This window comes from Leptodactylus fuscus, chromosome 3 (genome assembly GCF_031893055.1).
Source record: "Leptodactylus fuscus isolate aLepFus1 chromosome 3, aLepFus1.hap2, whole genome shotgun sequence".
NCBI lineage: Eukaryota > Metazoa > Chordata > Amphibia > Anura > Leptodactylidae > Leptodactylus > Leptodactylus fuscus.
Genome location: NC_134267.1, coordinates 196,911,638 through 196,923,975, shown reverse-complemented (window position 1 = coordinate 196,923,975; position 12,338 = coordinate 196,911,638).

Below are 12,338 nucleotides of genomic sequence, written 5' to 3'. Positions count from 1 at the left end.
ATTGATGTTGGCCCCGCAACTGTATAAGCAGACCACCAGCTCTGGAATACAGCAACAGCTAGCACTAGTCTGGAGTCTGCGCACTGCAGTGCTTTTACTGCATTCAGTTTGTGGCAAAGCAGGATCCAGGTGTGGATGATGGAGGAGCCTTGGGTGGGATTCTAGAGAACACATGGATAGCAGAGGATAGGAGTGTCAGGCTCATGCCCCTTGTGTCCGCTCTCAGGATTTTTTTTTTTTAAATTCATTTTAAAAAGAGGAAAATCAAAATTTGAGAATCTCGCAATAGCTTGGAAAAAAAAAAAGTTGTATGTTGAAACTGGCCGGCCGTAGGCCTGATGCTACTGTATATGTATGGTGCTATTATCCCACACAACAGTCTTAGTAAAAGGTTAATTGATGTAAATGGAGTTTTACTTATGAATGTTAAGATCAATCATTCTAAAAACCAATGACACAAGCTCTGACTTACCAGTCTGGTTCCCACATATAGCCTTGACTTTTGCAATGGACTGCTTGGTCTCTATCATACTCCTATTGTGAATTACAACACAAAGCAATGGGGGGCAAAGCAATGAATTTTTTTTCGCCCCTGCACCCTGGCTCATTAGACTGCCGAGTCAGGCTGACACTGTGTACATCAACTAAATCCCTGACTAACACAGTGTATACCATATACTCTCTCTGATGCTATAATTGTAATACTAGGATGGATGTCCTGGAATTATGGGAATCACAGGACTGATGCATGTTCATGATATGCAAATGATGAGAAAATGGCCACAAAATATTCAAAACCTTGCTGTATTCAGTATAAGCAGAAATACACGCATTTATACCTACCTGTGCTATGAAGGTTATTAATGTTTGTCTGAGGAATGTTATGTCTCACACAACGGACTTGGGCGCCTAAATCATTAAGACTGACTGCTGGCAGATCGCTTTGTAATTGCTGAAATCTATGGGCAGATTGGAAGCTTTAGGCTAAGGTGCCACATAGCAGGCCGCAGCAATAAAGCACTACAGAGAGGACTGTGGCAGAAACGCATGGCTTTTCACCTCTGTGCTGGGCTCTCTGTTGTAGGCCTTGTCCTTCTTGGTGTTGCAGTTTCAATGTTTTGTTCAAAAGTATTAAAAAAAATCTGTCACAAAAATTCTGCAAATAAGTAATTTTGGCAGCGCTCCAAAACACTTCAGTCATTAAGAAGTTAAGTACAGAAAGCCGTGAAAAATCCTATATAAAGGTTTGTGCATATGTGACTGACTATGAGTAATAGTGAGTACAGGCATGAGAAGGGAGCGATGGGGTTTGTGACTCAGTGAGTGAAGGATTATATAAGGAAGTTCATACCAATCATATCAAAAACCACATGTTTTATGGGAACCTCAGTGTCTAGTTAGCAGTTTTTTGGTAAAAGTGACAAAATATATTTTCCCATACTTTACCATTATATTTTAACCCCTTCATGCCACACCCAATTTTCGTTTTTGCATTTACCTTTTCCCGTCTCCCCATTTCTAGAGCCATAATTTTTTCATTTTTCAGTTGTAATTGGGGGAAAAAAGGCTTTTGCTTCAATTTATGGGTTTAATTTCTATGGCATTCACTATATGGTAAAAATGATATGTTACCTGTATTCTATGAGTCAGTATGAACACGGCGATACCAAATTTATTTAGTATTTGTAATGTTCTGATATATTGAAAAAAAATCTAACTTTGCAAAAATTGTGTTGCTATATTGTGATACCTGTTACTTCTTCATATTCCTGTGTATGGAGCTGGGTAAGGTGTCTTTTTTGTTTGGGTCAAGATGGTGTTTTTACTGATACCATTTTGGGGAATTTCTGATGGTTTAATCACTTTTTATTCTTTTTTACACGAGGACACCCGCGGACCCCATATACTATATTAGGGTCTGCTGGGTGTCCATCTGGTTTCCTGCGGTTTTATACACTCAGTGGCCAAAAGTTACGGGAAGGCATGTCCCAGAGCCGGTTGTGTCGTATATGACGCTCAAACTGTGACATGATGCGGCCTATGGTGCTAGTGTCGCCAGGATATCTGAGCAGTCTGATGCAGACAAGTGTCTCGTGAACATGGCAGCACATCGTGAGTTAAGTGACTTTAAACGTGGGATGATAATCAGTGCAAGACACATGGGGAATAGCATATTGGAGATTACCTGGGAATTTGGGTTTCCAAGGTCAACAGTGTCTCGGGTGGACCTGCAATATCGCGGAGACAATGTTGGCAGCCGCATAAACCAGCGCACGGGTTGACCACAAGTGCTTGATGAATGGACGTCACCTCCGCAGAGTCGTACGGAGCTTTCAACAGTCTACTATGGGTCAAATCGCTGCTGATTTGAATGTGGGGCGCCAGGACCCCATTTCCACCAGGACTGTACACTGAGATCTGCACCACATAGGCTTCAACAGTCGGCGCCCGACCCGTGTCCCGTTGCTGACGCAGCAACACAGAGCTTGAAGACTGGCATGGGCCCGCGACCATCAGCATTGGACCATAGAACAGTGGCAGCATGTGGGAAGGTCTGATGAATCACAGTTCCAGTTGTACAGAGCCAATGGGCATGTGAGAGTGTGGCGTATGCCCCATGGATCCTGCTTGCCAACAGGGACACGGCCGTCATGGTCCGGGCCATGTTCACATGGTCGCAATTGGCCCCCATTGTCCGGGAGCAGGGATCAATGACCGGTGCTCGATTACATGCAACTTATGGCAGACCATCTACACCCCTTTCTGGTGTTGGAGTTCCCTGATGGGGATGCTGTGTACCAACAGGACAATGCAACAAGTCATCGCTCGTTTGTGGCACGGGACTGATTTAATGAACACATGACCCTTGATTGGCCTGCCCGCTCACCCAACCTCAACCCCATAGAGCATTTATGGGATGCTGTGGATACCAGTGTCCGCTCCGTGGACTCGGCGCCAACTACACAGGACCGATTGTGGGCTGCAGTGCAGACTGTGTGGATCAATATCCCTCCAGAACTCTTCCAACACCTCGTGGAGTCCATGCCTTGTCGTCTTGCTGCAGTTAGCAGGGCTTGTGGAGTGGCGACCCGCTATTAATGGCGCATCCGGTACCTCCCCATGACTTTTGGCCATTGAGTGCATTAAAAGAGAAAGTCATCTTTGCAGGACTTTTCTCTCCGCTGGAGACTCCAACACAGATGTGAACCTCGCATTAGGCACAGAAAATACGGAAGACTAGAACTTAGATATTATTTTATTACTTTTGATAAAAACCACGTCACAAAATATTAGTAATTGGCAGTAAAGCTGTCTACTACCCCTCCCGACCTCCCCACAACCACTACAAGTGATAGCAGCTTTTATTGCTGACAAACTAGTCCACATTTACTAAGGCCAATATGCTGGAAAGAGGCCAAATCTGCGCCTGAACTTGGCACATCTCAGCCCCTGCACCCACTTGGCTCCTTTCTGAGACAGTCAGTAGAATGCAGTGCGACTCCAGGTGGGCTTGGGTTGCAAGAAATATTAATAGGCCGGATCCTCTTGTACCTGATCTGTCGGGAAATCAATTAAGACAGGTGTAAGAATGTCAGTCTTAATACCCCCCCACACACACACACACCCATCCCATCTCTTATATATTGCCACTAAAGCATGATTAATGATTTGTTTTTTTTGGAATAAAACCCAAAGCCTTGTCCAAAAATAAATGTTTAGTAATGGATATACTGAGCGCTCGTGTGTGGGATTTTTCTCCCGTCATTGTGACACTATGCTATTTCTAGTATGAAGTATGTAAATGTGTCTGCTTTATGCTTCTCTTAGTCAGGACTGTACATTATAAGGTATAGGCGCACTTCACATTGCACAATTTCAGCTACTGAAAAATCTGTTCGATACAATGAAATATAGCGCAATATGTCCATGACACTGTAAGCCCCATTCAGATCATCTGCTCAGTAGCCGAAATTTCTGCACTAACTCTGTATGTGAACATACCCACAGAATAGAGAGGTTTCTTGTAATTGTTTTTGTTTGTTTCCTTTTTGCTTTATCCTCCAATTTAGCTGTGAGAAATATGAAATATTGCAGTTCTCATATTGACCACTAGGTGCTAGTATATCTGACATAGATTCCCGCTTTGATGTTGTGTCTTAGAGTATTTCTGTCCATGTCTTCAAGACAATACACCCAAAATGAAAGCTGCAAAAGAGAGAGAAAAATTATATATGTATCTTTAAGGAGGAACTGTTATAAATAATAATCAGAATAAGAAACTGTTATAAATAAGGAGGAATTATTAATAAAGCTAGGGGAACTATTCTATATGAGGTGAGAAGTATTTATAAGAAGGAACTATTATTAGTAGGAAGGATTGATTTCTAATTATTATATTATTTATAAGCAGGGACTATTACTTATAAGGGGGCACTATAATAACCAAAAAGGGGGTTGTTATTACTGAAGGCAGAAAGGGGTATTATTAATCACTATTTTAATGGGCTTTTCCAGCCACAAACTGATTTTCGATTCTAATGACCTATCTGCATGCAGTATGTGATCTGTCGGGTCCGACTGTTGTAGCAGCCTCTGGAGGCTGAAAGCTGCTAGGGGAAGGCTGGCGCATACAACAGCTCCAATTCAAGAAATTGGAATGGCACAGCAGCGCCATCCACTGTATAGTGATGGTTCTGGGTAATTGCAGCGCCATTCCTATTACTTGAATAGGAGCCGTGTTGCATCCCATCTACTAGCAGCTTCTGGCACCTGTAAGCTGCTAGAACAGCTGATCTGTGTGGGGTTCTGGTGTCAAACCCTGACAGATCACATACTGATGACTTGTCCTGTGGATAGGTTATCGGTATAAGCAATCAATTTGGGGCCAATGGTTGGGGTAATGCTGCTATCAGTGATAGTATACTCAATAGTGTTTGGCTCTCTTGGGAGAGATTTTCTGCTGGATGCAGGTATTTGGTGCACTTCATAGTAGCGGTCACCTGAGCCCCTCGATTTCCATCCTCACCAGTCCTGAGTAGAGCATGTGCTGACCCAATGGAGGACAAGTGGTAGGTGTATGTTATATTTTGCCCCGCATTCGTTTGCCATCCCTTTAAATGTGACGTTATTTTTGGAGTTTACTGTATATATTTTGAATTTTCATATCAGATTTAAAGAGGTTGTCTCTTGTTTTTTGTCCCTTTGTATATGATGTGGGTTGTGCTGGTGTGATGGCTCGCATCACCAGAACCCAGGTCTCTTGTACCCTTGTCTTATGGAGCAGTGGTTGTGCAGACAAGTTCCTGCTTTATATAACTTTATGGGGCTTCTAGAGGTAGTCGAGTGCTGTACTTGGCTCTTCTTTGATAGTCCCATAGATAAATGGCGCAGTACCAGGACTGACAGATAGTTGAGTGCTGTACTCGCCTCCTCTTTGATATTCCCATAGATAAATGGCACAGTACCAGGACTGCTTCTCCATTCAGACAGGGATACAAAGAACCTTGTTCTTATGATCGCTTGGCGTCCCAGTAGTCAGTAAATATGGCATAACTCCTTTAACGTTTTCTAGTTTGGAATGTTGTTTTTCCGCCTTAGGTTAGATCATTGCCACGTAGAAGAATAGCAGTAGAATATACAGTTATACCTCAAGGACATTGCAGGAGTCTTAGGCTGACTGGGAAATTCCTCTGTAATGTTTAGCTCTTGAGGCCCGGCCATTTGTCTGCTTCCCCTGAGGCGCGCTTATCTCTGTCTCTATTTTTGTTGCCATTTTTAACATGGGGCTGTAGGTGTTAATGTGATATTTCAGTGGTTTCCATAGGTGCATGACATCCCTTCATCGAGAGAACGGAATTTGTCCGGTTCAGTTGTGTTCACTATATGAAATATATTTTAGACACTATTTCACTTTTTCTTTGAGAAAACAATTCCTTATCCACAATAGATTTCCTATAATTCACTGACTTCTCAATATAGAGTACTAATATATCTCACAAGATTCACTGAAGGGAGAAATATCCCAAAAAAAAGTACCATAGATAAATATAAAATTTCACCTTTATTATTTCCAGATTAAAAAAAAATAACAAAAAAAGGTAAAAACAGAATTCCGGCACAACAGGCAGTTGTATCGCCAGATATTCAATGGGTGTGCACCGACTTTTGTGCCACAACCCTAGGGGGGTAGGACCAATCAGAGCGAGATACACCTATTCAGCCCTTTGTTCAAGAATCCTATCTCCCTATAAACAAAATATGTCCGGAGTATATTGGAACTGAATAATAAATTGTCAGCCTCAAAGACCCAATATTACAAAGTGTGGGAGTATCCACTTCCTCCCTGAGGATACTGGCCTAACGCCACACCAACAGGGAGGGATAGCGGAAAAACTACACCACCGGGTCTAGAGGATTCAGTCCATAGCTCCCAGACATACATATAACTGCTGCGTTTTTAGCCCTACGCGTTTCGTCTCATACGAGACTCATCAGGGGTATACAGTTAGAATGATGTTGCAGACAAGTGGCGCAGAGCCACATGATAATATAAACGTCTGGCGGTACGATGCACTGACCGCCGGCAGGACCGCTCCTCAAACAGCGGTTTGAGGAGCGGTCCTGCCGGCGGTCAGTGCATCGTACCGCCAGACGTTTATATTATCATGTGGCTCTGTGCCACTTGTCTGCAACATCATTCTAACTGTATACCCCTGATGAGTCTCGTATGAGACGAAACGCGTAGGGCTAAAAACGCAGCAGTTATATGTATGTCTGGGAGCTATGGACTGAATCCTCTAGACCCGGTGGTGTAGTTTTTCCGCTATCCCTCCCTGTTGGTGTGGCGTTAGGCCAGTATCCTCAGGGAGGAAGTGGATACTCCCACACTTTGTAATATTGGGTCTTTGAGGCTGACAATTTATTATTCAGTTCCAATATACTCCGGACATATTTTGTTTATAGGGAGATAGGATTCTTGAACAAAGGGCTGAATAGGTGTATCTCGCTCTGATTGGTCCTACCCCCCTAGGGTTGTGGCACAAAAGTCGGTGCACACCCATTAAATATCTGGCGATACAACTGCCTGTTGTGCCGGAATTCTGTTTTTACCTTTTTTTGTTATTTTTTTTTAATCTGGAAATAATAAAGGTGAAATTTTATATTTATCTATGGTACTTTTTTTGGGATATTTCTCCCTTCAGTGAACAATAGATTTCCTGTGGCAGATTTTCAGTTCCCCAATATATTATGTATACTGGCGCCACCCAATGCTTTCTAAAATATCTGCAAGGCAGAAAAGATCCCAGTGCAAATGTTGAATGGTCTCATATACTCCCATTATACCAACAGAGGACAAAATAATGGTGTTCCTCTGGTCTCAGTTCATCAGTAATCCACCAGGGGTTCCCATACCTCCCAACCGTCCCGATTTCCACGGGACATTCATGATTTCGGTGTTCTGTCCCAGTTGGTGGGAGGTATGTCCCGATTTCAACTCAGATCTGCATCCGGAGGACACAAATCTGAGTTGAATACATACGAGACGAAAACAAGGAGCTGTCAGAGCTCAGCTCCTTGCTTTGCTGTGGCGCTGCAACTAGTGGCTGTGTAAGCGCGATGTGATGATGTCATATCGCGCTTACAACTGTGAGTATAACTGCGGAGAGAGCGGCGGGGGAGTGAGGAAAAGGTGAGTATAAGTCTTTTTTTTTTGTGTTAAACATTGAGGTGGAACATAATGAAGGGGGTCCATGAAACTGGCGGCAGATGAGGGGGGGGGGACATGAATTTGGGGGCGGAGGGGGGAGGGGGGACGGCATGAATCTGGGGGCGGATGGGGGAGGGGGGACGGCATGAATCTGGTGGCAGATGAGGCAGGGGGGACGGCATGAATCTGAGGCAGATGGGGGGGCAGCATGAATGTGGGGGCAGAGATGGGGGGATATGAATGTGGGGGCAGAGATGGGGGGATATGAATGTGGGGGCAGAGATGGGGGGGATATGAATGTGGGGGCAGAGATGGGGGGGGATATGAATGTGGGGGCAAAGATGGGGGAGACATGAATGTGGGGGCAGAGATGGGGGAGACATGAATGTGGGGGCAGAGATGGGGGAGACATGAATGTGGGGGCAGAGATGGGGGAGACATGAATGTGGGGGCAGAGATGGGGGGGACATGAATCTGGGGGCAGAGATGGGGGGGACATGAAACTGGGGGCAGAGATGGGGGATATGATTCTGAGGGCAGAGATGGGGGGACATGAATCTGGGGCAGAGAGGGGGGAAATGGAGATGGGGGACATGAATCTAGGGGCAGAGATGGAGGGGACATGAATCTGGGGGCAGAGATGGGGGGACATGAATCTGGGGCAGAGATGAAGGGGGGCATGAAACTGGGGACAGAGATGGGGGGACATGAATCTGGGGCAAAGATGGAGGGGGGCATGAAACTGGGGACAGAGATGGGGGGACATGAAACTGGGGGAGAGATAGAGGGGGGACATATAATTTACGGGTGACTGTAGGAGGATTATACTGTGTGGGGGCACATGAAAAATGAATGAGAATGGGCAGAGTCAACATAAAAGTGGGTGGGGCTAAATCGCCGCTCACTTTGTCCCTCTTTCAGTTCTTAAAAAGTTGGGAGGTATGGGTTCCCTTGTTTAACCCCTCCTACTCCGTGCAGTATTATTACATCACACTGAACATATAGGTAATGCTCAGCTCTGTAATAGTACGGCACTGTAATGCTATGGGAACAGGAGCTGTGCCTGCGGCATTATTTCTGACACGCAGCATTACTTGTAGACCAGCTACCAGAGTCCAGTGGATTTATCCTCCTGATGTAGTGAACAAATATATATCATCATGGTGTCCAGCGGATATGGGGCAACAATACTCCAGCCACCAGTTGCTGGGGAAAGAAGCTATGCTTACAGAGGTCATTATTATTTACCTCACAGCCTCTCCCCCAGGCAACTCGCCTCTTCCTGCTCCAAAGTTCACAAGGCTATATGTGTAGCCCCCCCATCACCTGCCCACCCATACCCACATGTCCCAAACAAGAACGACGAGATTCCAAGGACACTCGAACCCCCAATCCACGCACCCCACGCCCACCCCCCTCTCCCACCCCCAACCATTCTTTGCTTTGGCAATACCAAATGTTTTTCTTCGGTCATGCTAATAAAGCACCTTTGTATTTGTATTGTGTAGGCACCAGAGCTCTTGCTCCTTGGACACATGGAGCCAAGGGCCATTACACTTTATATGGGCAAAAGGGGAGAATAAACTGTGTGGGGGTAAAATGGCATCATACTATTGTGTGAGGGCAGAAGGAGCCATTATACTGTATGTGTGTGTGTGTGTGTGTGTGTGTGGGGGGGATCATTATCCTGTATGTGTAGGCAAATTGATACCATTATATTATGTGGTCATAAGGGGGGCCATTATACTGTGTAGTGAGCCATAAGAAGCCCATTATATTGTATATGAGGGAAAAAGGGGACCATTATACTGTGTGGGTGGATATAAGGGTCCCATTACATTGATGTGGTGGGAAGGGGAGCCATTATACTGTGTGTCAGACAAAAAGAGGACCATTATACTGGGTGGGAGCAAAAAGGGGGCTATTATAGTCTGCAGGGGCATATGGAGGTCATTATACTATGTGGAAACACAAAGGGGCCTTTATATAGTGTGAGGGCAAAAGGAGGTTATTATATTGTGTATGGGGCAATAGTGGTCCATTCTGTGGGGACATACAGGGGTCAATATATTATGTGGGGGGCATAAACACACAACATGTCAATTATAGCAGTGGGTCACATCCACAGATGAGATACAAAGGCTTTTAGCTATGGAAGACCTACAGTGATTCCATCAGGTTTACCACCGCAGAAACTGGACATTTTATAGTGGGGGTTTTGGGGGATACATCCCACCATCATGAATGGTTTATTCTAAAAATCAATGTATATTGCTTGAAAACCTCATTAAAAGGAATGCAGACACATTTCCTTGTTGAAGGTAAAACAAATATCCCATTGACAACATTTCCTAATTGTAAATTATATTCCTTACAGATATAGTAGTTTTCCTATTACAATCATATATGGCTTCATCCCTGGTATCTTATAATATAGACTGTACTGATCCATCTTTGGAAGCAAGAAGAATACGTCTTATTCTAAGATACAGACACGTGCCATTCCGAATTTACCAAGTAAGGTGCTGTATATTTGACGTTATATCATCAGACCATTTCCACATTTCACAATTCCTCTTTCTGGACTAAAATTGTGATCTTGTGGTTTTGTGAGGCTGTATATATATATATCAAAGTAAAAAAGGAAGCAGAGGAATTGTGATTTCTGAGTAACATTTTACTGTGGTATTATCAGAACATTACTGGACAATTACTCGAAATTCATTAGACTACGTTTCTTAAAAGGTGAGTTCATAATATCAGAAAGAATAATAGCATATAATGAGATACATACATGGGGGTCATTGTACTATGTGGGAACACAAAGAGGTCTTTATATAGTGTGAAGGCAAAAGGAGGTCATTATATTGTGTATGGGGCAATAGGGGTCCATTCTGTGGGGACATACATATATGGTCAAAGATCCCTTCAGGGGGGCAACACGGTGGCTCAGTGGTTAGCCTTGCAGTGCTGGAGTCCTGGGCTCGAATCCCGCCAGGAACAACATCTGCAAGGAGTTTGTATGTTCTCCCTGTGTTTTGCGTGGATTTCCTCCCATTTTAAAAAGACATACTAATAGGAGAAACAAATGTACATTATCATCCCTATATGGGGCTCACAATCTACATTAAACAAACAAAACAAAAAACAAAAAGATCCCTTCAGGTATCACTTGTGAGGCTGCAGTTTATCGGGCGGTGATAATTTGTTTAATATGTGGTCTCCGGCATGTATAACAATGCTGAGGTTCCATGATCTCACCTACATTTTTTTTTTGCGGTACTGTTTGAGGGTCACTGCATGGTTAGAGCGCTATGAGTTTTTAGCTTTTATTATTGCTTTTAATGGATTTTCCGGTAATACAAAAAAAATGATTGTAGTATAGTGCATCTTACATAACGTTCTGGTTTGCAAGTATATTTACATTTTTGGATTTGTTTAGTACATCTCTTATTTTAATATGGGATGTTGCCCACTGTCTGTCTGTCTGTATATCTAAAGTTGATTTATTTAAACAGCATAAATGCACTTCATTTGTTTAGCTTTATTTCTTATATACTTAGGATTTTCATGCCGGATCCTTGAGGCTTTCAGAGTTAATACACACTACAGCAATGAATTTGCTATGTACTATTTATCTAGTGTGGTGTTCCTTGGACCCCGTGTCTTCTGCTGAACCATTATTGTGTTAGAGTCTGGGTCCACCAGAGGATCCTCAGATACTTTAGATGTTAGGATATGTTTAACAACAACCATTTCCAGTAACCACCAGCAAATCTGTGAATGAAGGTATAATATACAATGTAATGCAGGATGAGTGCAGAAAAAGAAATTTTATATATATATATATATATATATATATATATATATATATATATATATATGATAGACATATCCATAGTATATAATATGTACGATATATATGGGCCTGGATGTCTTTCTTGAAGAGAAAAAATAACAGATTATGGGTTCTAGATTTTAAGGACATGTTGAGCCAGGGTTTTTTTATTGACTGCCAGATTGGAGTCGGGAAGCAATTTTTCCCCTGAAATAGGGCAAGTGGCATGAGCCTCATGGGTTTTTTTTTTCCTTCTCCTGGATCAACACTGTGCAGGATTGTAGGGTTATCAGTTGGACCTGATGGACTAATGTCTTTATCCAACCTCATCTACTATGTAACTATGTTGGCCTGACTCTGCACCCAGATATCGGTTTATAAGAATAAACTGAGTAGTTTCTCAAATAATGTACTGAGTAAATTATACTGATGCATAGTCGCTGTGATGTTGTATGATGAGTATATGCATGAAGTACATTGAGTATATTGTGCCATGCCAGGGTGACATGGCAGCCCACCCAACTCAGGGGGCTACCAGGGGATTCACTTGTTCACCTGTGGGCTAATATATCTACAGTATATTTGGAAGTATAGGAAACCATCCTGACAGGAGAATACAGTGTTTACTTTTGTAAGTAAAACAAACCTCAGATATGCTCTTATGTATATGATTTATTCATACATATGTATTACATGCTCTGTATAATGTAAGATTATATATATATATATATATATATATATATATATATATATATATATATATATAATTATTGTATACATTATTCTAGGGGA